The sequence below is a fragment of the Mesocricetus auratus genome, unplaced genomic scaffold (genome assembly GCF_017639785.1).
Source record: "Mesocricetus auratus isolate SY011 unplaced genomic scaffold, BCM_Maur_2.0 Super-Scaffold_100001, whole genome shotgun sequence".
Lineage (NCBI taxonomy): Eukaryota > Metazoa > Chordata > Mammalia > Rodentia > Cricetidae > Mesocricetus > Mesocricetus auratus.
Genome location: NW_024429187.1, coordinates 16,077,154 through 16,100,382, shown reverse-complemented (window position 1 = coordinate 16,100,382; position 23,229 = coordinate 16,077,154). Strand labels below are relative to the sequence as shown.

The 23,229-nt window shown below is 44.1% G+C and overlaps 2 long non-coding RNA genes across 2 annotated transcripts; one reads left to right on the top strand and one right to left on the bottom strand.

Annotated features, from left to right (window-relative positions):
* The first annotated feature begins 10,156 nt into the window (after positions 1–10,156).
* LOC121139749 lies at positions 10,157–15,974 on the top strand. The gene is made up of 2 exons (XR_005876663.1): positions 10,157–10,268; positions 15,403–15,974. It is a non-coding gene; the product is annotated as an uncharacterized LOC121139749 (long non-coding RNA).
* A 4,882-nt stretch (positions 15,975–20,856) lies between these two features.
* On the bottom strand, positions 20,857–22,369 carry LOC121139748. The gene is made up of 3 exons (XR_005876662.1): positions 22,077–22,369; positions 21,516–21,730; positions 20,857–21,125 (listed from the first exon to the last, which is right to left on the bottom strand). It is a non-coding gene; the product is annotated as an uncharacterized LOC121139748 (long non-coding RNA).
* Positions 22,370–23,229: the final 860 nt, after the last annotated feature.

Here is a 23,229-nt window from a genome sequence, read left to right as displayed (position 1 = left end):
TTTGCCTGTATAGGTGCATGTGCACAATGTGCCTGCAGTACCCATGGCGGCCAGAAGAGGGGGTCGGATCCTGTTAAGAGAAGCTTTTTCTTTTGGTTTATCCCCCACCAGTTGCCTGGGCTCTGCCGCATTGTAGTCCCCAAATAAACACACAAGACACTGTATTAATTATGAAGCTGTTGGCCTTGCTTGTTTCTTACTGGCTAGCTCTGACTTAAGTAATTACCCCATAATTGTTAATCTAAGTATGTCTCTTACCGGAGAATAGTTCCGGGATCCTACCCCATGGCGTTACATCTCGAACTCTTTGTGTTTCTCCTACCCAGAGTCCTCCTGGACTCCTAGTCCCTCCTATCTAGATTCCCCATTGGCCAGACAGTACTTTATTGACAAATGCACCGGACTTCCCCAACAGGATCCCCTGGAACTAGAGTTAGAGATAATGGTGAGCTGCCATTTTGGTTGTTGTGAACCGAGCCCAGGTCCTCTGCAAGGGCAGCCAGTGCCCTAAACTGCTGGGCCATCTCTTCATCCCTTAAAGTTTATTTATTTATTTATTTATTTATTTATTTTGGTAATATCCTTGTCATTTAATTAGGGTTCTGGCTGTCTTTACCACCAATGTTACTATAGCAAAGAATCTGTCTTCTGTTAGGGTCTTGTTAATTTTTCATATAATTACTCCTCACCCCCAAGTCTTTCAAATTGGGATTCTATCTTTCTAAGTTTGGAGTCATTGACACCTAACACTGATGTCTCTTTGTAGTTTAAAATATTTTTTAACTGAGGGAGTATTCTTTTTTTCAGGCCAACCTCATAGCAAGTTTCTGGAATACATTTTATTATTTTTTTTTTTGTAATGAAATGTATAAATATTTCAGACTAAATATTTTCACAGGTTCTGTCTTTGTACTTCCATGCAGAGTGCATTTCTTTGAAAAAATATTTTTACAAGGAAAAAATTAATCAAACAAGTTGTTTTGGTTCGTTTGAGCATTTGCTAAATTTATATGCTACAGAATCGCGGGCCTTTCAACTTCATTACCTCCCATTCAGAATATAAATCTATCCAATTAAAAATGGGAATTGCATCAAAAGAGTCTCATGTCAGGTTAAAATATCACAAATCTCAATTACAGTGTTTTTCAAAGTTAAGTCTTCTATACTCTTTGAGGTCTCCCAGTTTGTTTCTCCTCCTCTCTTTATTTTACTTTATTTTTAAGAAGAAACTATACATTTCCCATTGCAGCTTCATTGTCTAACCATGATTGCTCCTTTTGTTGAACTTTCACTAAGGGTTTCCGACCAGATCTGAAAAAAATAAAAGTGGGTTTTAGAGGTCTTGTTTCAAAGAACGTCAAAAGCATTGTGGGGTACAGAGGTGGGCTTGCAGGTCCCATCCTCAAAGCCTCAAACATTTCAGACACTTGACTGATATCAAGTGTAGAGGCATCATTGGTATCTGCTGTGTTGCTGAACTTTTTATTATTTAATATGGGGGTCTTTGAAAATACCTTATATTTAGAACAGTCATTACGGAATTCAGTGTGGAGGTTTCTTTGGAAACTAAAAACCATGAGACGCCATACCCACAGGACTCTAAGGAAACATTCTGTAGAGATATGCGAGCATCTGTTGACAGTCCAGGTGCCAGACAACAGATGAAGTAGTTGGTGTATATACACGGTGGGGTTTCATTCAGTCATAAAGAATAACGGAATTATGTCATTTGCTGGAAAGTGGGTGCAACTGGAGATATTCTTAAATAGATAATTAAAATGTTTAAAATCAGAAGGAAAATGAAAAACTGCTGTGTGCGTGTATGGTACGTGTGATGCAATTTGCAGACCCTAGAATTCCTTACGGATATATGAAATCTTTTTCTCTTTCATTCTCTCTGACTCTGTCTCTGTCTCTGTCTCTGTCTCTGTCTCTGTCTCTGCCTCTGTCTGTCTGTCTGTCTGTCTGTCTCTCTCTCTCTCTCTCTCTCTCACACACACACACACACACACACACACACACACACACGACATGAAATCAGAAAGATGGGGTGTGGGAAAGAGACCAGCAAGAGAAGGAGAAAGGACTCAAGGGAAAGAATATGCTAATAGAAAGGTATACTTTGATGACATTGTCTGTATTAACCAAATATTGCACACAACAAATGCCAACATAAAAGAAAACAGCAGATTCCTTGGGTATAAGTATCAATTATGTACTATAACCAGTGACTAAGAAAAAAACTTCAAATTTAGTAAGGATATTGTCTTGGATTGGTGCCTGTTTCCTTAAGATTTGTAATTTTGCCATAAAGTAATTTCAGTTTTAGAGTTAAACTTTTAACTAAATTTATCAGAATATTCACAACGTCCTGCCTTTCAGCAAAGTGAATTTTTCAAATAAGGAGGCTCCAAATGAACAGTTGCAGCGTTACGGAATTGTTTAGTTTTGCTCCGAGCAGCCGTGGACATTAGTCAGAAGCAGGGTCACACACGTGAAAGTCACTAAGACAGCAGGGTCACGCTCTAGCAAGTCACTAAGACAGTTCACCGCTGACACATGAGTGGCGTTCATGCAGACCCGTCCTTTGATTCGGATGAAAAGTCACACTCTGTGAAGGGACACACAGACTAATCCTGCACAGCCTGCTGTGACAGCTTGCATCCCCAGGGATGATAAATAGCCTTGGATGGCATTCAGACCCTCTTCAGCAGATTTGTCAGCTGTCACTTCCTGTGAATTGTCAGGAATAATAATGAGTGTATGCAAACTACTTGCATACACTGAACAGTATGCAAGTAGTTTGTGCTTTGTGCTTGTCGTCAAAAGTGACAAGTACTCCTTTTAACGTTCAGAAGCAGTTATGAGAAAATAAGCGTTGTTACTGAGATTGACCAACTGGCATCATCCTCCCCTAAGGTATTTGTTTAGGATCAAGCACTGGAAACCCCTTTGTTGGTATTAATTCCACGGTAAGTCTTCTTTGTAAGACTTTAACAGGAAGTCTTTAATGTGGTTCCTGTATGTGTGTGTGTGTGTGTGTGTGTGTGTGTGTGTGTGTGCTCTTACTTTGTGAGTGTATGCATGGGTACGTGTTATCTCCTCCCATGCTGCTCCTTTTCGAATGATGGGAGCTATCATGGCCAAGTGGCTTGATCACAGCTGTCACATGCTTTCTCTGGTACCTAGTTATTTTGAGTGACTCTTGGGGGTTTTGGGGTTTATGAGTTATAAGCCTTGGACATTCGTCTAAGAGCTCAAGATGCCAGCAGTAAGGGAGCTGCCCCTCACCTCTTCATGGTTCCCTAATATAGCAGGTGTTAAAATAAGAATTTATTATAAAGTGGAAAACTCGAATGAAATGCAAAGAATTGGAATACCACAGGAAGGTTGTGTTAGGGTTTTACTGCTGTGAAGAGACACCATGACCATGGCGTCTCTTACAAAGAAAACATTTAATTGGGGATGGCTTATAATAGTTTTAGTATATCATCATCATGGCAAGACATGGCAGCATGCAGGCAGTCATGGGGCTGGAGAAGGAGCTGAGAGTTCTACATCTTGATCCACAGGCAGCAGAAGGAGTCTGTGAGCCACACTGGTTGTAGCTTGAGTATAGGAGACCTCAAAGCTCACTCCCTACAGTGACACACCTCTTCCAACAAGGACATACCTCCTAACAGTGCCATTCCCTATTTGTCAAGCATTCAAACACATGAGTCTATGGGTGTCATACCTGTTCAAATCACCACAAAGGCCTAAATTGAGATGTACAGGCATTGGTCCTGTAGACAGTACCTTCTGATAATTTAGCTTCCTCTACCTCATCCTCCAACATCTCTGTCCTCAGTGTAGCTCGGGCTGGCTTAGAAATGGAGTCACCCATTCCACCTAAGCCTTCTAAGTGCTAGTATTCCAGGCAAGAACCACCAGGCCCAGTTCCCTTGTGTTTATATTGTGTATGCTCTAGTTCTTAATAACTCTACATTTTTTTTCAGGCAGATCTAGAAACAAATTGGTTTCACAAAGTGCAAAATAATTGGAGCTGTTCTCACTCAGTCAGAGTGTTTGTCATAAAACTTGAAAACCTGCCTTCAGTCTCCAGAACCCATGAAAAAAAAAAAGCCAGGTATGATATACTTCCATCACTAGATAGGGAGAAAGGGTAGAAGAAAGAGGGTCACTAGTTGATGGGGATGTCCTTCTGTGTATATGTTTCTCTTATTGGTTGATGAATGAAACACTGATTGGCCAGGAGAGACAGGAAGGTAGGCGGGACTAAGAGACGAGGAGAATGCTGAGGAGAGAAGAGAGAGTGGCCGAGAAGGGATGCCATGCAGAGACTGGGAAGATAGGATGTGCCAGGCATTCTCTGGTAAGATGAGGCCATGTAGAAATACATAGATTAGTAGTCATAGGTTAATCATTAAAAGAGAGATAGCAAGTAAGAAGCCCTAGCCATTGGCCAACAGTATATAAATTAATATAAGTCTTTGTGTGTTTATTTGGAGCTAATTGGCTGTGGGACCAGGCTGGGAAGAAACTCTAGCCACAACTAGTCACCCAGCTTCATCTAACTGGGAGCTCCAGGTCCTAGTGGGAGAGAACATCTCAAAAGATGTACTATAGCTCTGTAGTAGAGCTTGAACTCAAGGATGGTGATGCCTCCAGAAGCTCCTTTATTGTACAGGATTGTTTTGGCTATATGGGGCTTTTTGTTTTTCCATAAGATGTTGAGTATTGTTCTTTCAAGGTCTGTGAAGAATTGTGCTGGGATTTTGATGGGGATTTCATTGAATCTGTAGATTACTTTTGGTAGGATTGCCATTTTTACTATGTAGACCCTACCTATCCAATAGCATGGGAGATCTTTCCATTTTCTGATATTTTCTTTAATTTCTTTTTAAGGATTTAAAGTTCCTGTCATATAGGTCTTTCACTTGTTTGGTTAGAGTTACCCCAAGATATTTTATGTTGTTTGTGGATATTGTGAAGTGTGATGTTTCTCTGAATTCTTTCTCAGCCCGTTTGTCATCTGTATAATAGGTAGGCTACTGAATTTTTTTGAGTTAATATTGTATCCTGCCATAATACTGAAGGTGTTTATCAGATGTATGAGTTTCCCGGTAGAATATTTCAGGTCATTTATGTAAACTATCATATCATCTACAAATAGTGAAAGTTTGATTTCTTCCTTTCCAATTTGTAATCCATTGATCTCCTTTTGTTATCTTATTGCACTAGCTAGAACTTAAAGTGCAATATTGAATAGATATGGAAAGAGCAGCCTTGTCTTGCTCCTGATTTTAGTGGAACTGCTTTGAATTTCTTTCCATCTAGTTTGATGTTGGCTGATGGCTTGCTGTATTTTGCCTTTATAATGTTTAGGTTTGTCTCTTGTATCCCGATCTCTCCAAGACTTTAATCATAATGAAGTGTTGGATTTTGATTTTGTCAGAGGCTTTTTCAGCATCTAATGAGATGATCATGTGGGTTTTTGTTTTGTTTTTTTATTTTTTGTTATATGGTGGATTACATTGATGGATTTTCCTATGTTGAACCATCCCTGCATCTCAGGGATGGAGCCTACTTGATCATGGTGGATATTTCTGATGTGTTCTTGGATTCAGTTTTCCAGTATTTTATTGAGTATTTTTGTATCAATGCTCATGAGAGAGATAGGTTTATAATTCTCTTTCTTAGTTGAGTCCTTGTGTGGTTTGGGTACTAGGGTAACAGTGGGAGGACAGGATGGAGGGGGAACTGGGATTGGTATGTGTTTTAAACATAATATAATACAAATTGAATTTAAAAAGAAAACGAAGTGAACAATATCTGAATTTGGCACCCAAGGATGACATCTGACCTCCATACACATGCGCTGTTCACCTACACACATATGGAACCAGAGGAACACATATCAAGCACACACTAGCGAAAGGAGGAAAAGGAGAGATTGGCAGCTGAGACACAGAGAATCGGGAATGCTTGGAGTCACCCAGTTCTTTAGTGTTTAGGAAGGACCTTACCTCTTCTCATCTTACCTTGCATTTATGAAACTCAGCAGTTGTTTCTGTTCCTTGAAGACTTTTTGTGTTGAGTTATGCCTTCGCAGTGAAGAATCAGTGCAATAAATCAGCTTTGGAATCTGTTGCTAACATATACAGTGGCAGTTTCTGTGGGCTCAACAGGTGGTCGGCTTCCAGAAATCGTATGACAAAATAATGGATCAGGCCAAAGATTAAAAACCATAACTCTTGGATTTCTCAGAACTCCAGGTCAAGTTGACACTGTGTTGTTCTAGCCTTGATTCACACGGTTCCGTGCCCAAGAAGAGCTTCTTGGTGACACTTCTTCGCTTGTTCTAAGTTACCCAGACCTTCTGGGGGCGAGTGAGGCTATCACCATTAGGCTTGTCTCAGCGTCCTCAGAAAACAGCCTCCGTCAATCTCGAATGAACCTCCAGCTGTGAGGACTCTGGGAAGAGACACGTCATCGGAAATGACTTGTTCACAGCCACACTTTTAAACAAGAGAGAAAGAAAAAAAAACACCCTCCTCTCGGTCTTCACTCCACCCTTAGTTATTACAGGGAACTCTTTAAATAAGGCAAACAAGTTCCGCATCCATACCAGGGTCCTTCCAACCCCCATCAGGACTGAGCATGCCATATCTGGCTACAAGATTTCGAATTCTTCCCAGCAACCTGGTGGGCTTGGGGGGAAACCTCACACAAGTTCCCATGCCCCACATCCCCAGATTGTGGGATTTGTTGGTTACAGGGAGCATTCAGAGAGTCTTGAGTTTTAGTCTCTGCCAACAGACTCAAATGTCTGACCCTGAAGATGAGTCATTTGGACACCACCTACTGGAGGAAGACTCTGTAGCAAATATAGGAACCTTTGAAATCCTGATGCTGCTTGTAAGTTGTGTTTTCCAGATCAAATAAACAAGTCCAAGAAACAGTTATCCAGGCCCCAGAGAAAAATATTATGTGGCCCAGATGCCTTTGTGGCTGGTGAGTGGCTAAATTGGGTTCTTGTTTTGTCTGAGGGCACTTGGGTCTGCATAAAAATTATATACTAGAAGATCTGGTGTCTTGAATCTCTCCAATTATGAAAACTACTAGTCTCATAATGCATCAGCTGCAAAGTATAAACATAAATTAAAATCCAATTTACCAATAAAAACATGTTGCTTACATATTTCGGAAACACCGGGGGCATCAAGCCAAAGTATAACAACGGTCTAAGCCACTGTTCAGTTATGCTTCTAGAATCTCACAATCATGGCTTATGCTGAAAACCAGAACCTCGAAGACCTTTATGGTTCTGGGGAAAGTTACATGTGACTTGAGACATTTTTGGTCCATTATTCAAACTCATCATTCAATAAAGAAGAAACAAACAAAAATACCCAAATAAAACAGAAAAAAAAACCAGAAAAAAAAAACCAAACCCATTCCTCTGAGTTCTAGTTTCTTCGAGTGTTCATCAGAACACTTAACAGGCTTGGGTGTTTCCTTCTGTCCTTCTGCGAAGTTCTGTATTACATGGTCTGGAAATACTCTTCTCAACTCCCTTTCCTGCTATTTTTATCTTCCCAGCCATCCCCAGGAGCACAGGGCCATCTTCATCTGACTACACCTTCGCCATCCACACAGGAATGACCCAAGAAAGGCAAATTTGCCCTCCCGTCCTTCCCTTCTTATGTCGCTGGAGATGTCTCCCAGCTTAAGCTGTTTGCTGTCCCTCAGGCACCAACTTTCTGGTGATCCCCCCCACTTTCCTTTCCCTTGCTGAGATGGTTTTATTGTCAACTTGAGAGCATCTGGAACCATTTAGGAGGTTCAAGTCTGGACATGTGTGGGTAGGGTTATCCAGATAGGATAACTGAGACAGGAAGACCGCACTACAAGTTGGTGGTTCCATTGAATGGCCTGGAGTCCTGGACTGAATGGAAGCATCAACATTCAACTCTCTCTGCTTCCTGGCTGCAGATGCTATATGACCATCTGCCTCACACTCCTGGCCCCCATCCTTTCCCTGCCACAACGGACTGTACTCTCTAAACTTTAAGCCAACTATAAACAAGGTTGTTTTTGCCTGGTACTTTGGCCACAGCAGTGAGATAAGTAAGTTAAGCTAATGGCTTAGTTTTCTTTGCCGGCTTTTCAAACACTCAATCGATGTCCTGTGGTCCTAGCAACTATAGTGAGAGGGGAAGTTTTGTGCTGAAGTCAAGGAAAAGGGATTCAGGACAGAAACACCAACAATCACTTTGTGTCAACTTTGAGAGTTTCTTCCCCCCCCCCATGAACCTTGTGTCCCCATTCTACAATAACAGAGTCAAATGAGATGAGTGAAGTTTTGGTTTTTTTTTCCTGACCTAGGATTTAATAATTCTGTGCTTTCTCCCTTTACTTTTAATATTATCCGTATTTATTTTAAGAGAGGCACTGGAAACATTTCCTGGAGGGGGGGCGGGTTTGTTTGTGCTTAGACTTTAAATTCTCCATGGTGAGAATGCTGGTCATGCAGGAGCCAAATATAAACAATAGTAGCCCTTCCTGCTTTGGTAGAGCCATTTAGACTTCTGTATGTTGTTCATTAAGCAAATCATACATGTGAAATATGCACTGTGACTTTAAAGCTTGTAAACTCTTTTCACCTTCACTTTTTCTTCTTCTTCTGTTTTTTTTTTTTTGGTGGGGGGCAGAACTATGACTACACTGCTACTAAGAGGGGATGTTCTTCCTGAATGTGGAACCCAAGGCTGTCCTCTGGTCTCAGTATACAGGCATACACACACATGCACACATGCATGAAAGCACAGAGATAAGCACTGTGGAGGTCTGAAGGAAAATGGTCTCCGTAAGCTCACAGGGAGTGGCGCTATTTAAAAGGATTACGGTACTTGGCCTCGTTGGAGTAGGTGTGACCTTATTGGAAGAAGTTTGTCACTGGGGTGGGCTTTGGGGTTTCAAAAGTTCAAGCCAGACCCAATGTCTCCCTAATGTGTTGCCTGCAGATCCATGTGTAGAGCTCTCAGCTCAGTCAGCCATATGTCTGCCCTGCGTGCCTCTGTGCTTCCTGCCGTGATAATGGAGTACACCTCTGAACTGTAAACAAGCCCAATTAAATGCTTTCTTCTGTAAGAGTTGCCATGGTCATGGTGTCTCTTCACAGCAAGAGAATATTGACTAAGGCAGGCACACACGCACAGGCATATATACAGAGACAGGCACACTCAGTCAGGCATGCACACAGTCATATACACAGAAAGGCACACACCCACACCCACACACACACACATACACGCACACACACATATGTACATACATTAAAAATTAAGGAAATACTATTTTTATTTCATGAGTTGATCCTAAGAATGAACAAGAAATGAGCAAATGTTCAGTTCTCAATAAGTAGCTGTTTGTGGCCCACCGTGGTTCCCTCTCACACACACGCAAACACTCCTCAGTCATTACGAGTACTCAGGGCTGTTATGTGACTGGGACATGTCTCACAGGAATCTCACAGGTCTCTCCTCTCTGGATCACCAGACCAGGAAAGCTTGGCCTCCTGGACTCCTGCAAACCAAAGACTGGCTTTCCTGAAGCGGGACCAAATGGGGGAAATGTCTCAGGCAAAGAGACTTGGGTTGGAAACATCAGTTTCTAGTTCTTGTGGTGCCAACCCTGGCTGGCGGCAGGATGCTCTTTTCCAGAAGGGGAACTCCCTCCATGATGGCTTGAGGCAAGAGTCCAGACTTCACCCTGTCTCTTTCCAGAAAACAAGAACCTCTCAGTTTGTGTTTACGAGAAGAGCGAGCGAGGGTTTCACCCAAGCTGGAGGTGAAGAGAATGTCACCCTCAGTAGCTCGGGTCCTTGTTGAGGGTGTGGAGAGCTGTTTGTGTGTGTGTGTGTGTGTGTGTGGCGGGGGCGCCAGTGAGGAGCCACTCTGGAATGGTGGCCTCAGAGCTGGGGTTTGCCTCTCTCATTGGTACACTGTGTATGTTGTACGTAGGGCTTTGGAGGATGAGCCAGGAAAAATTCCCAGTGGAGACAGCAGGGCAGCTCCTACTGGCTCAGTCTGGGGGAGGTGCCCCCTTCCAGGGCCTTGCAGGAGCTGCTGTTGACAGGTTGCTGGGGGTGCTCTCAGTTCAGGCTGCCCAGTGGAGAGCAGGAAGGAGCCCATGGAAAGGGAAGACGGACGGAAGGCCTTGCGACTGCTGGGTAGGACACACCTGCCGCTCTAAGCACCATGGTGAGTGGGGTGCGCGTTGTGTCCTGACCACTAGGACTCAACTGGCAGGCTTCTTGCCTCTGCACCAGACTTGTAGCCCCTGAGCATCAATTTTTAACCATCCCTTGTGCTTCTGTCCCAACAGAATAGGGCTGAGAAACCCAGTTATGAACAGTGAGGCTGAAGCTGCTGGTAGTGTTTGTGCTTGGAAAACAGGATGAAGAACAAAGTCATGGACACAGGAAGTGGGAGGGGAGGCCTACATACTTTTAGTGATGTATTGTTTATGATTTGTTAAAAATTGACTCAGGCCGAGCAGTGGTGGCGCATGCCTTTAATCCCAGTGCTCAGGAGGCAGAGGCAGGCGGATATCTGTGAGTTCGAGACCAGCCTGGTCTACAAGAGTTAGTTCTAGGATAGCCTCCAAAAGAAGAAAAAAAAACACACACACACAGAGAAACCCTGCCTTGAAACCAACCCTCTCACACCCCCCCAAAAAAAAGTTGACTGAGGATTCAGAAAAGCAAAGTCAGCCTCAAGCTATAAAGATCAAATAGAGGTGACACACGCCTTTCATCTCAGCAGCCAGGAGCAAGGCGGTGGCGGTGCACACCTTTAATGCTAGGACTCAGGATTAAGAGGTAGACTGATCTCTGTGGGTCCAACGCCACTCAGATCTACACAAGAGTGAATCAGTCTAAAAGAGAATTATAGCTCACACCTTTAATCCCAGCATTAGGGAAGTATGTAAGACAGAAGCATGGTTTCAGAGAGGCATTCGTTCTCCAGCCACACTGAGGAGAGGCAGCAGTTTGAGACTCATGTATGGATCAGCCCTTTCAGCCTGAGGTGGAGGTAAGAAGGTAGTGGTCAGCTGCTTTGCTTTTCTGATACTCAGCTTTTAGCTTGAATCCTAATATCAGTCTCTGGGTCATTTATTTATTCGTGTTACACATACTCTCTGGGCAAATCCAGTGAGGCTAGCATGGAATGCTAATACAGATGATATGGACTGTCACCTGTCCATCATCCAACCAGCTTGCTATTGTTTACATATTATATACCTATCATGTATCTGCCTTCCTATCATTTATCAATCGATTGCCCATTTGTCTATTATCTGTCTACTATATTTGTATTTGTCATCGGTCTACTATCATCCATCTATATTTATCATTTATCTATTGTCTTTCAAATCTATCTCCCAAATGTCTATCTACCTTCTATCATTTATATATTGTATATTTAGCTATCAACTGTCCACTGTCATTGACCTACTATGCGTTATCTATCTACTATCACCTGCCTACTCTTTATCTTTCAATTATCTATCTGCCTACATATTATCATTTATATATCATATATCTATTTATTGTCTATACGCCTACCATCACGATCTATTTATTATCTGTTTATCCTCTACCATCTGCTATCGACTTACCATCGATCCACTCTATTTATCGTCTGTCTATTCTCTTTCACTTCCTTCTCTCCATTCTGCCTTCGGGGCATTTGGGAGGCTGGAACGCATCTTTGCTCCCACCTCTCCATCCTCCAGATCACTGGAGATTTATCCAGTTTTGCTGGGCCAAACTGAATCTACAAAGCAAACAGACCTCACTGTCATCTTCAGCCGCCACAGGCTCCACCAAGCGCCAAGAAACAATAACTGCCCATTTGATGGAAACGGGCGGCTGGAAACTCGTTTTACACACATCGGCACTCATGCTCTCGGGAGCACCCTCAGATGAGTGGGGCTCCCCTTGCGCTACTGTAGGCCCAGCTCCCCTCTGCCTGCTCGGTGGCAGCAAGCTCTCCCTCTGCATCTCTCCCTCCCCCTGTTGGCTGAGCTACCACCCTCATCTTGGCTCCTGCAGCTCCATTCCCGGCCGGCTGCACTAAGCCCACATAATATTTTACGCAAATTCATAAGAACCCCGATACAAAGCCCGACAGGGAGGCACTGCTTCATTTCCTTGCGGGGAATTAATCATTTATAACTCTCAGAAGCCAGTCCGACTGGAGGGTCCTTGAGCTCAAAAGAAACATTACCAACCTCACTCCAAAAGCAACAGATTTCCCATTCCTCTGCCCTGCCCTGGCCCCCCAAAGTGCCGTCTCCTTTGGAAATTCCCACTAGTCTCATTTAGGACTCTGCTTACACAAGCTGCCTGGGAATTTCTCCCAGAAAGCCCCCATCTCCCCTTCCCTGTGGGGCCCGATTCCCACAGACCCTTGGGTGGTTTCTGTTGTCTCCATCAACAGTGCGATAAACTGATTGTGGCTGCCTGGGCTTCTCCAAAGAGTTGTGGGAACCATTGGGGAATTACTTCTTTGATTTTTTTCTAAACAAAATTCTGTTTGTCCTCTTGTTAAATGGCTGTTCCCAGAGTAGTTTCTGGGCATGGTGGCATAAAAGAGAAAGATGAGATCTCGGCTCCAACTAAAATCAATGAAGGCACCAAGCTCTGGCTTTTTCAATCAGGGTAATTAAAGTTCAGTCAACAGTGCTTTTATCTAGCCCCTGATGCCTCATGAATAAGGAAGGTCTTCCCCTCTTTAATTTTTTTTTTTTACAACTAAAGAGAATATCTAAGCACTAGGCTATGTGGTGTGTTTTTTTTTTTTGTTTTGTTTTTTGTTTTGCACATAAATACGACCTCCACGTGTACAATGCTCTGGGAAAATGGACTAGAATTTCTGTTCTTATTTTCTTTAAGCAAGACTCACAGACTTTAGCATCCTAGTGCCTCAAACTTTTCAACAAGTCTCAAGGATCACTCTCCACAAGCAGAGTGGGTGGTGGTGGTGGTGTTTTATATGTGTTTATTTTCTATCTGGTGAGAGCCGAAGTTAGTTGTCTGTGTTTATGACTCCAGCTTTGGGAGTATAAACCTGGCTTCCATCTCAGTTTCCTCGTTGCCTTCGTTTGCATAGAAAGGGTTCCCGACTAAGCCTGTTAGAGTGAAGGCAAACATCGCTGGGGTAGGAACCAGCGGATTTCTCTTCACGGGTATGTGATCCTCACTTCGATGTCTCTTTCTAACTTAGAACAGTGATCACACGGCTCATGCCTGAGACATGGTTAACACACATGTGTGTCCATACACACACCAGCACAGGAGTCAGAACTCAATAACGCAAAAAGCGGTCTATGGAGCAAGGGTAGACAGGTCATACAAATGGTAGGTAGATTTCAGGGGGGCTCCACGGGTTTTTGGGAGAAGATGTGCCACTGTTCTCTTTAAGTGGACTCTTTCTCTTATGGTAGATTTGATTTCGAAGAGTTCTTACTTAGTCAGAATCCTTTTCCCTGTTAGCATCTCCTACTAGTGTGACAAACTGGTCACACGCCCTTACTATCTACCCACAACAGTGATTCAGGCAGCCCTGGTGTTTGATGACTTCATTGATTTAAGATGCAAAGCTCAGAAACTTGCAGACTGTCCATAGATCCCTGGTATCTAATTGATGGAGTGATGGGAAGGTTTGGTAGGGGAAGACCATCAAGTCTGTGTGACAGAAAGTGTGTCTACTACCACCGTGCAGTATGGTTAGCTTGCTTGGCAGATTTCTCTAGCAGTCAAGTTGTATTTCTCTCCATTGTCAATGATAGTTTTTTTTGGAATTGACATAAGAGCACTTGGGGGGGGTGTAATGTTGTTTTGTTGTTGTTGTTTTGTTTTGTCTTGTTGACTCTTTTGGGACCCATCACCCAGCTCCCAAATAAATACATGGAGACTTAATTTTTCTTACGAACGCCTGGCCTTAGCTTAGCTTGTTTCTAGTCAGCTTTTCTTAACCTAAATTATCCTGTCTATCTTTTGCCTCTGAACTTTTACCTTTCTTTATTCTATATACCTCTCTTTACTTCTTATTCCATCACTGACTGTGTGGCTAGGTGGTAAGCACCTTGTGCCCTCTTCTCCTTTTTTTTTCACTCCCCCCTCTTCTCCTTTCTCTCATTTATTCTCTCTGCCTGCCAGCCCTGCCTAGTTCTCTCTCCTGCCTAGCTATTGGCTCTTCATTAGACCAAATGGGTGTTTTAGACAGGCAATGTAATACAGCTTCACAGAGTTAATAAATGCAATACATCTTTGCATCATATTAAACAAATATCCCACAGCACAAACAAATGTTAACACATCTTAAAATAATATTCCACAAGAGAGGGGCATCAGAGCTCCTCAAGAGGGCAGTAGCTATAAAAACAATCTAGAGGTTGCCTTTCATTTGTCGAATCAGAATATGCAAGCAACCAGTGTAGATGTGATTGTAAGATATAGGAGCTGAACATTAGAGAGAGGGTGGAAAAGAGGAGAAGTTTAGGCTCCCAGCAAACTCTGACTTCTGTTTCCCTAATGGAGTAAAGACTGTTAACTAACTGGCCTAGTGGTACTGGAGAAAGCTCATCCCACAGAGTGTTTGCACCCCAACACACTCAGGAAATGCTGAGTGTAAGGGTTCACAGCTGCAATCCCAGTGTTAGGACAGTAGAATCAGGAGGAGTTGGGGGTGGGTCTCACTGGCCAGCCAGTCTAGCCAAATCAATGAGCTGCAGGTTCAGTGAGAGAAAATATCTCAAAAAAAAAAAAAAAAAGCAAAATGGGGGAGAGTGATTGAGGAGACACCCAATATTGACCTCTGACCTCCACATGCACACAGGTCCATGAGTATCTGCACACATACACACACAACACACATACACAGACAGATCACACAATGCATACCCGGGCAAACTCAGGGTATCAAGGGTATCAACTGGCAACATCCGTTATTCACGCAGTGGCCACGTTCTTGTGCCTCTTTTGTATTCTGTGAGCCACCGAACCTCACTGTGTGGAGAAAGGAGAGTTCCACGACTGTCACCCTGTGTTCATCTAAGAACACTGTATCAGAGTATTTGATCTGGGCCACTACTGCAAAGGGTATCCGGATAAGAGCAGCGCTTGACTCTCGGGTAGTGTGCACAACCCAATACCACCCAACGATGACAAACAGGCTGCTTATATTGAACACTGCCCCCCAAACTGTCCTTATTTGCTGAGTCTTACCTGCCCCCTGGGAATCCAGGGTTCACTCTCTAGTTGTCTTTGCCTGCCATGGGATTCTGACTGCTGTATCACAGCTGCCTTCTTCCCTGACTTCTGTAAAGGGATTTGATTGTCCTGTCGTCTGGACAAGACACCTGCTATGCGAGCTGGTTTCCGAGGAACCCGGTTCATTCTGGCTCTGTGAAGATCAACTTCTCTGGGAAACGATGACTATCTACTGTGCCTGCTGCACTCTAAGTAGCTACTGGAGCAAGTGTACTAAGGACCAGAGGATGGAGGGCAGTGGGACTCTCATCTAAACCCTGTGAGGACAAGGATGGAGCTGGTCTGCAGGAGTGACGCCCAGAGAGGGAGCGTCTGAGAGGGATGGAAGAGGCTGCGCTGAGAAGAGCTGGGCTGAGAGGGGTCACCCAGGGAAAGGTGAGCAGTGGAGGACTGAACCAGTGTCTTCACCGATATGTAACATGTTACGTTCCACATTTAGTGTGGGGCCCTCCCCTCCCTAAGGCTCCTTTTGAGTTTTTCTAACAGAGGATTTGACTCCAGGAATACTGGTGCTTCATGTCCTCTGCAGAGTGATTTAAAACCAATTCTAAACCCATATTCTTTTTAAAATTTATATAAGCTTTATTCTGTAAAAACGCTTAAATAAACAAAGCATCACACACCCAAATTAACCAGACCCAAAGTCTATACAACTCAACAAACATATATACAGTTCGAGTTGACACAGAAGCCTGTTTTACATTAAATTTTACACTTTCAGCATCAAATATTTTTTATCCACGTACCTACCACTAAAATAAACCAAAACCTATGGCAGAGTTAGAACTAGAAAACAAATTGCTTTTACATAATCTTTCTCAAATCATGTCCATTACCTTCATTCAGTCCTTCCTCATTTATCCCTTCTTGTTCTTGTCTTCATTTTTATTATACCTACATGTACATTTGTCTACATACATACATATATTATTGATTAGATTTCACATATGAGAGAGAATATGTGACTTTTTCCCCTGACATTGTGTGGCCTTTCTTAATAATGTTATACATTTAATTCCATCCACTTTATTACAGATTATCTACTTCATTTTGACACACACACACACACACACACACACACACACACAATTTTCATTACCTATTCATCTACTGATGGGTAACTAGGTTGATTCCAATTATTTGCTACAGTGAAATGAATGAAAAACAGAAACGGAGGTATAGTTAGCTCATGTTAGTTTGATGGGTTAGCTTCTGACTGAGAAAACTGTTTTAATGTTGGAGAAAAAAGCTTTGGCATATAACTGAGAGACAACTGCTCGAGTCTTGCCTCTGCCCCATGCTTTATAGTTGCTTTTCTCAGGGCTGGGACCAAGCACCTGACAGGAAACAAACAAGGAAGGAGGGAGGAAGAAGGGAGGGAGGGAAAAAAGGAAGGAAGGGTTTCAAAGAGACTCAAAGAACCATCAAACATTTATTTCTAAATACATTGACACATTAAATCAAGACCATTCTACTCTTGCCTTTTGCCGTCCCAACCTCCATGCCGCTTTGACTGTTTTTGGCGGGATCTGTGTAGATGCCCCTCAGTCACACACTTCCATGCCTCTGTCATCATTGCCCTTTCTCTGCATGTGGGCACTGAGTTTACTCATATCCAAGATAACTCATCCAAAGATTGAAGGAAGAAAGACATTTCCTTCAAGGTTGGAATTCTTGTCCTGTGTCACATGTAACAGAAGGCAGAAAGGAGCGACAGACTGGAGAATACGTGCGGTGTCAATGGATCGTGAAAGATTTGGCAGCAGAGCAGAAGTCCCCATGTCTCTAAGGCTCAGGAATAAAGAGAAAGAAAGGGGGAGAAAGAGAAGAAAGACTTGGGGTTGGAGAGATGGCTCAGTGATCAACAGCGCTTACTGTTCTGGAAGGCTTGAGTTGGGATTCCAGAGGCAGAACCTGTGTCAGGAAGCTTGCAACCACCTTTAGCTCCAGTACCAGGAGATCCAGTGCTGTCTTCAGGCCTCCAAGGACACACACACACAAGATCTTTTCCACAGGCTCTTTGTGGGTTTGAGCGTTCAGTCCTCAAATGCAACACTGTTTGGGAAGGATCTGGAAATTTTAGGGGTGGGGTCTAGTTGGAAGCGGTGAGTCATTGGGGGTGAGGCTGGGGTTTATAATGCAGTTCTATTCCCAGGGTGCTCTCTGCTTCCTGGTCCACTCAGCCAAGAGTGAGCAGCCTAAGACTTCTGTCTCAATAGCCTCAAAGTCGCTCCTGCAGCCAAGCCTTCCCTCTGTGATAGACTGTCCCCTCCAACTGTGAACTAGAATAAACCCTTCGTTCTCTAAGCATTGTCTTCCTGGGTGCTTGGTCACAGCCCTGAGAAAACTAACTATAAAGCCTGTGGCAGAGGCAAGCCTTGAATTGTTGTCTTTCACTCCGATGCCAAAGTTCTTTTCACATTAATAAACAGCTTTCTCAGTATGCAGTCATAAACTAAGAGATGGATTATTTACATATTTATCTCCATCATTCATTTATTCATTCATTCATTTTGAGATAAAATCTCACATCATACTTTGGGGTGACCTTGAATTCATGATCTTCTTTCGTTAGTCTTCCAAGCCCTGGGATTATACCATCACACCCAAATGCTAGTTACATTATTTAAAGGAGAAGTAGATCAGAGATAAAAGAGGCGTCCATTTCAGTGTCTATTAACTCTGAAGTGATCTCAGAGTGGAGACCAGGCCAGTCTTCATGCACAAGGAGGGCATGTAAGAGAGGGGAGCAGAATGGGGTGCAGGAAGAACAAAGCAAGCCTGGAAATGTCTCCCCATCTTCAGAAAGCATCCAGTTAAATAAGTACAAGACTCAGTTCAAGGTGAACACAGAGTTGCCATTTATAACAGATATTTCTTTCTTGATATTTAGTTTCCACATTGGGAATCTCTTTGCTGGGAATCTCTTTAGCCACATTTTTCTGGTCTTAACTGGATTGATTGTCAAGATACAGAACACATTTTTTTTCTTCCCATTTTGAGACCCAGGCTATGGGAGGGCTCCCTGAGACTTGGCCACAAACAAAAGATTTCCCAGGACAGGTGAGAACGTGCCATGATCTTTAAAGCCTTCACTTACAAATGAACACTTTGTAGCTTCCACTCCCAACTGCTGGCAAGACCAAGTGGCAAAGCCAAGATGGGAGAGAAGTGAGGTGAAGAAATACACAGTACTCAGACTAGAGGGAGATTTGGTAAAGGCGGGGAGGGGAGAAGGAAGTGGGAATGATGCAAGTATCCGCCCAAGTTTGGATACACTATGGGTGCCGCTGAGGAGGCCACATACACCTTTTAAGTCCTGGGATTATTACCACACTTAGTCTCAACGAGAACACTGTAAGATGTCATCCTGTTATCTTAGTCTTGTGTCTTGGAAGAATTAAGAAGCCACGAGGAGGAAATCTAGAGGTAGTCATCATGATAATGAGTCCCCTTGGGAATTATTGAATCGAAGTATAGATGGTCTAGTGAAGAGGTTCTCAACCCGTGGGTCACGACGCCCTTATAGGGTTGACTCTTTCACAAGGGTCACCGAAGACCATTAGAAATCACAGATACTAGCATTAAGATTCATAACAGTAGCAAAACTACAGTTATGAAGTAGGAACAAAAATAATTTTATGGTTGGGGTCACCACAACATGAGGGAGTGTATTAAAGGGTTGCAGCATTAGGAAGGTTGAGAACCGCTGACCGAGTGGAGGCATAGCCACACAGAGGACTTAGAGTCCTCTTTGTCGACACACACCTTGAGTTCACATAATTTTCATCAAAGTGAATCGAATCACTTAGAAAGTTAAAAATGTTACAGAATCGTTTGTGAAGTCTTCAAGCCATGAGGGTTTATGAGTAATATATTTTCTGCATTCAATGCCATTTCTGCATTTCAGAGGCAGATTTCCCTGCTGTTTTGATCAATCTTAAACACGGCAGGCTAGAAGATATCCTCCCTGGGCCTTAGAAATACTATAGTGTGACTGGACGCAGGCTTTTTGCCAGCCACAGAAAATGTGGTCACTTCTATGCCCCCTGGTTCAGACAAGGCAGAAGGAAGACTTTAAAGAGGATACTTCCAGAACACCAGACACTGTAAGTTCTGCTCCCACCACTAAGACAAACTAGCAAGGACTAAAACACCTTCTGATAAAGATTCCAGGCTTAAGTAGGACCTTCTTCTGGAGGCTCGGGAGATGCTCTGGGTGTTACTAAAACCAGGAGTCAATTTTGTATGTAGGGAGACAGAACATTCCGTGTACCAAGACACTATCAAAGGTCTGCCCACAACCCTTATCCACCACTGCTCAGCATGCCTGCATGAGACTAAGAGGTAAAATGTGAGTTTGATATCAACCTGAGCTACTTAACAAGACACCGTCTCAACCAAACCACATGGAAGAACAAAAGCCCTGCTGGGGACCCAGAGTTTCACACCCCTATAATTCAGCACTGGGGAGGCAGAGGCAGAAGGATTGCTATGAGTTTAAGGCCATCTTGACTTGGGATACATAGCAAGATCCTTGTCTCAGAGAATGAAACAAACCACACTTTCCATCCATTACCCACACTGCCTCATCCCTCTGCCACTAAGGTTTCTTTCAGGTAAAGTCTGTAATTCTAGACTGCTCACCTTCTTCTTCTTCTTTTTTTTTTTTTTTTTTTTTTTTTGGTTTTTCGAGACAGGGCTTCTCTGTATTGCTTTGGAGGCTGTCCTGGAACTCACTCTGTAGACCAGGCTGGCCTCGTCGAACTCACTGAGATCCACCTGCCTCTGCCTCCCGAGTGCTGGGATTAAAGGCATGCGCCACCGACCCGCCCGGCTTAGACTGCTCAACCTCTTCAAAGTGGATGCCAGCATTTGAAGCGCTTGATTAAGCTGCCTTTGCAAGCAGAGGAGAGTCACATGGCTTCACTTCTTACTCTCATCCTACCACAGTGGTCTCCCAGGGGTCAGTTGCCCTCCACAGAGACACACGCACAAACACATATGCCCACAAGAGACACTCACATATGAAACACATGTATTCACATACACACCTGTACACACACACACACACACACACACACTCTCTCTCTCTCTCTCTCTCTCTCTCTCACACACACACACACACACACACACACACACACACACACACACACTCAAGGGCACTGGCTTACTAACATACCCAGGTTTTATGCTGTCTTGTAAAGTACAGTCCAGGTTTAGAAATATTTGAGACATTGGAAGGTGCATGACTACCCACTATTTAAACGGCGAGGGGGGTAGAGTGGGCAGCAGACCTCACTGTGTGAAAGACTGTCGGGCTCTGGTAGGCAAAGCATCCTGGCTGTGAACATTGACTTTACTAGAACAAGCAGCCAGGGTCCCCAAGCTCCCATGCGAATTCTGGCTGTGAACCCATGTTAACTCTGGCTTGGGCTCCAAGCTATTTTCAGAACCTTTCAGCAACTTACAGGAAGCGCCTTCCCTTTTTTTTTTTTTTATTTACATTCAGCATTGTTGTTTTAAGTCCTGGTTGCACATGGCAAGGGCTTCTTTCCCTGCACCGTTACCAGCGGTGTTAAAAAGCAAAGTATGCCTGAGCATCCGGGAAAAGCTGTTTGTGAGTCCTTTGTTGATGCTGAGCTCATCTCAGGAAAACAGAAAAAAGAAAATCAAACATTTCAAGTCTGTTTGATTAAGATGCTAGACTGGAAGGCTCTTTCTAGCAAAGCTCACAGACTTGGTCAGACGACAGAGTCTCCCTGGGCTCCAGGGTGAGCTGTGGCAAAAAAAAATCAATAAACAAATAAATAAAGAGCAAAGGCTCCATGGAGAGTGGGGTCTCCCTGGCTCTTTCATGAGTAATGAATGTGGCAACCGCAGAGACTTGGACAGGGCTGCAGTTCTCAAGTCTGCACACTAAGTCTGAAGCAAGGCACGGCCCTGTTGCAGGGACTCTTAGAGTGTGTGGGGTGAGGAATAAATGAGGAGAGGGACCTTGGGCAAAGCAGATGGGATTTGGGAAGGCGCGTCTTTGCAGGACTGCCAGAGGCCACCTTCCCCCACGCCTTCAATCTGTTTGTGTTTAAGTTCGAAATACCCTGAAGCTGCTGTGCAACATAACTAAGTGCCCCAGCCCATCTCCAGAGAAAAAGAAACTTGTGCTCACAGAGGGCCCACCTGAGGAGGCCATGCATCTCCAGCCTGCTACACACGGCCTGGGTGGTCTCAGGATCTTGAAGGCAAATGTGTCTGTCTCTCTTGGGAAATGCATATGAAGTGAATGGAACAGAAGCTGGCTCTCACACCGGTCTCTCCAGTCCATCCCAATCCCGGGTGTTTGCTTCAGTACAGGAGAGCCACGACACGCAGGGTCCTGAATGCCTGTGAGGGGAAAGTTAAGGGAGAGGAAAGAGGAGACAGGAACCGATTGCAGAATCATCACAGTGACCACGGGCTCTTCCCCTGGTCATAGACGGTTGGAAGGACTGCTCTTAAAAGAAAAGTACAAATGGTTCTGTTTTTTTCCCTTAAAACTACTTTTGGGATACAAACATTAACCTGGGGTGAATTATTTTTGCTGTCTTGACAGTAGACGCAGAACAAAATTCGGGAGGAAAAGGTTGATTTGGGTACAGTCCATCACAGCAGGGAAGCCGTGTGAGCGTGAGCGTGAAGCATCTGTTCATATTCACCAGGGGATCTAATCGTCAGGGTTGGTGGCAAGTACCTTCGTCTGCCGTCCCCACCAGCTCCTCACTTTGTCAAGCCCATGGGGCGGTACCACCACACGTTTAGGGTGAGTCCTCCCTGCAGAGCGAAACCGACTTTTCTGGGAACACCCCCAGAGGCACACCAAAGAGAGATGCCTCCGTAGTGGTTCCAAATCCGGCCAAGCTGAGGAGCTCAACTGTTGTGGGTGACCCTACCCTGACACCCCTTGCAGGAGGGGGGGGATGAGAGGATGCAGCACCAGCCACTCAGGCACTGGGAGTCCGTGAGTGGCAGACCGTGCTGCAGACTCGTTTATTGAGGAAGTCAGGCCTGTCTTTGTACCCCCTCCCAAGGTCCTATTGGCTCAGGCGGCTGACTCTGCTGTATGTCCTTTCCTATTGGTGTCTCTGGGTCAGGTGTCTATCTGTCAGCAGTCTCTGGGTAAAGACAGGCTCAGGGAGGAAGTGCCTGCTGCGCATGCTCATGCACGGGATGACCTGGGCACTGGGGGCAGGGTGACTGAGGCTTGGGTAGGCTGGTCACAATTTCTCCTACACTCAACCATCAATCACACCTGGTTTGCGTGGGGACTTACTTCCACTAACGCATTCACAGAAACTGGGGAGAATGTGACTTATACTCTGATGTTTGTGAAAGAATTATTTGCTCACCTCCGTAGCATATGTCATGGATACCTAACGAACAGGTCACCCTTGAACCACACTGTACAGGTGAAACATTTTGTGATTCGAGGAAGATATTGAAAATTCGATAAAGAGCAGAGTCATCTCACCCAGGGCACAAGCCGTTGGAGCCATGTCTTAGGAGGGAGCCAAGGCTAAAGGCAAATCCCTCTACCTTCTCTAGAACCCTGGATTTACTTTACCTACTTAGATGAGAGAGACTCCGAGAGCTAAGAAATAAATAGAGGAGGTGGAAAAGGAACGTCTAATATTAGGATATTAGAGAAGATGGATAAATGTTGGAAACAAAATGCAAACCAGGCACACTGTCCCAAGTCATCTGATTTTACCTTTCTTTGACATCTAATCAGGATGTCAGGGGCATGAGAAATGGCTTGGTAGTTCCAAGTATTTGCTGATCTTAAAGAGTTCCCTAACTCGCTTCCTGGCCCTCATGTCATCTGCTCCAGGGAACCAGCAGCCACG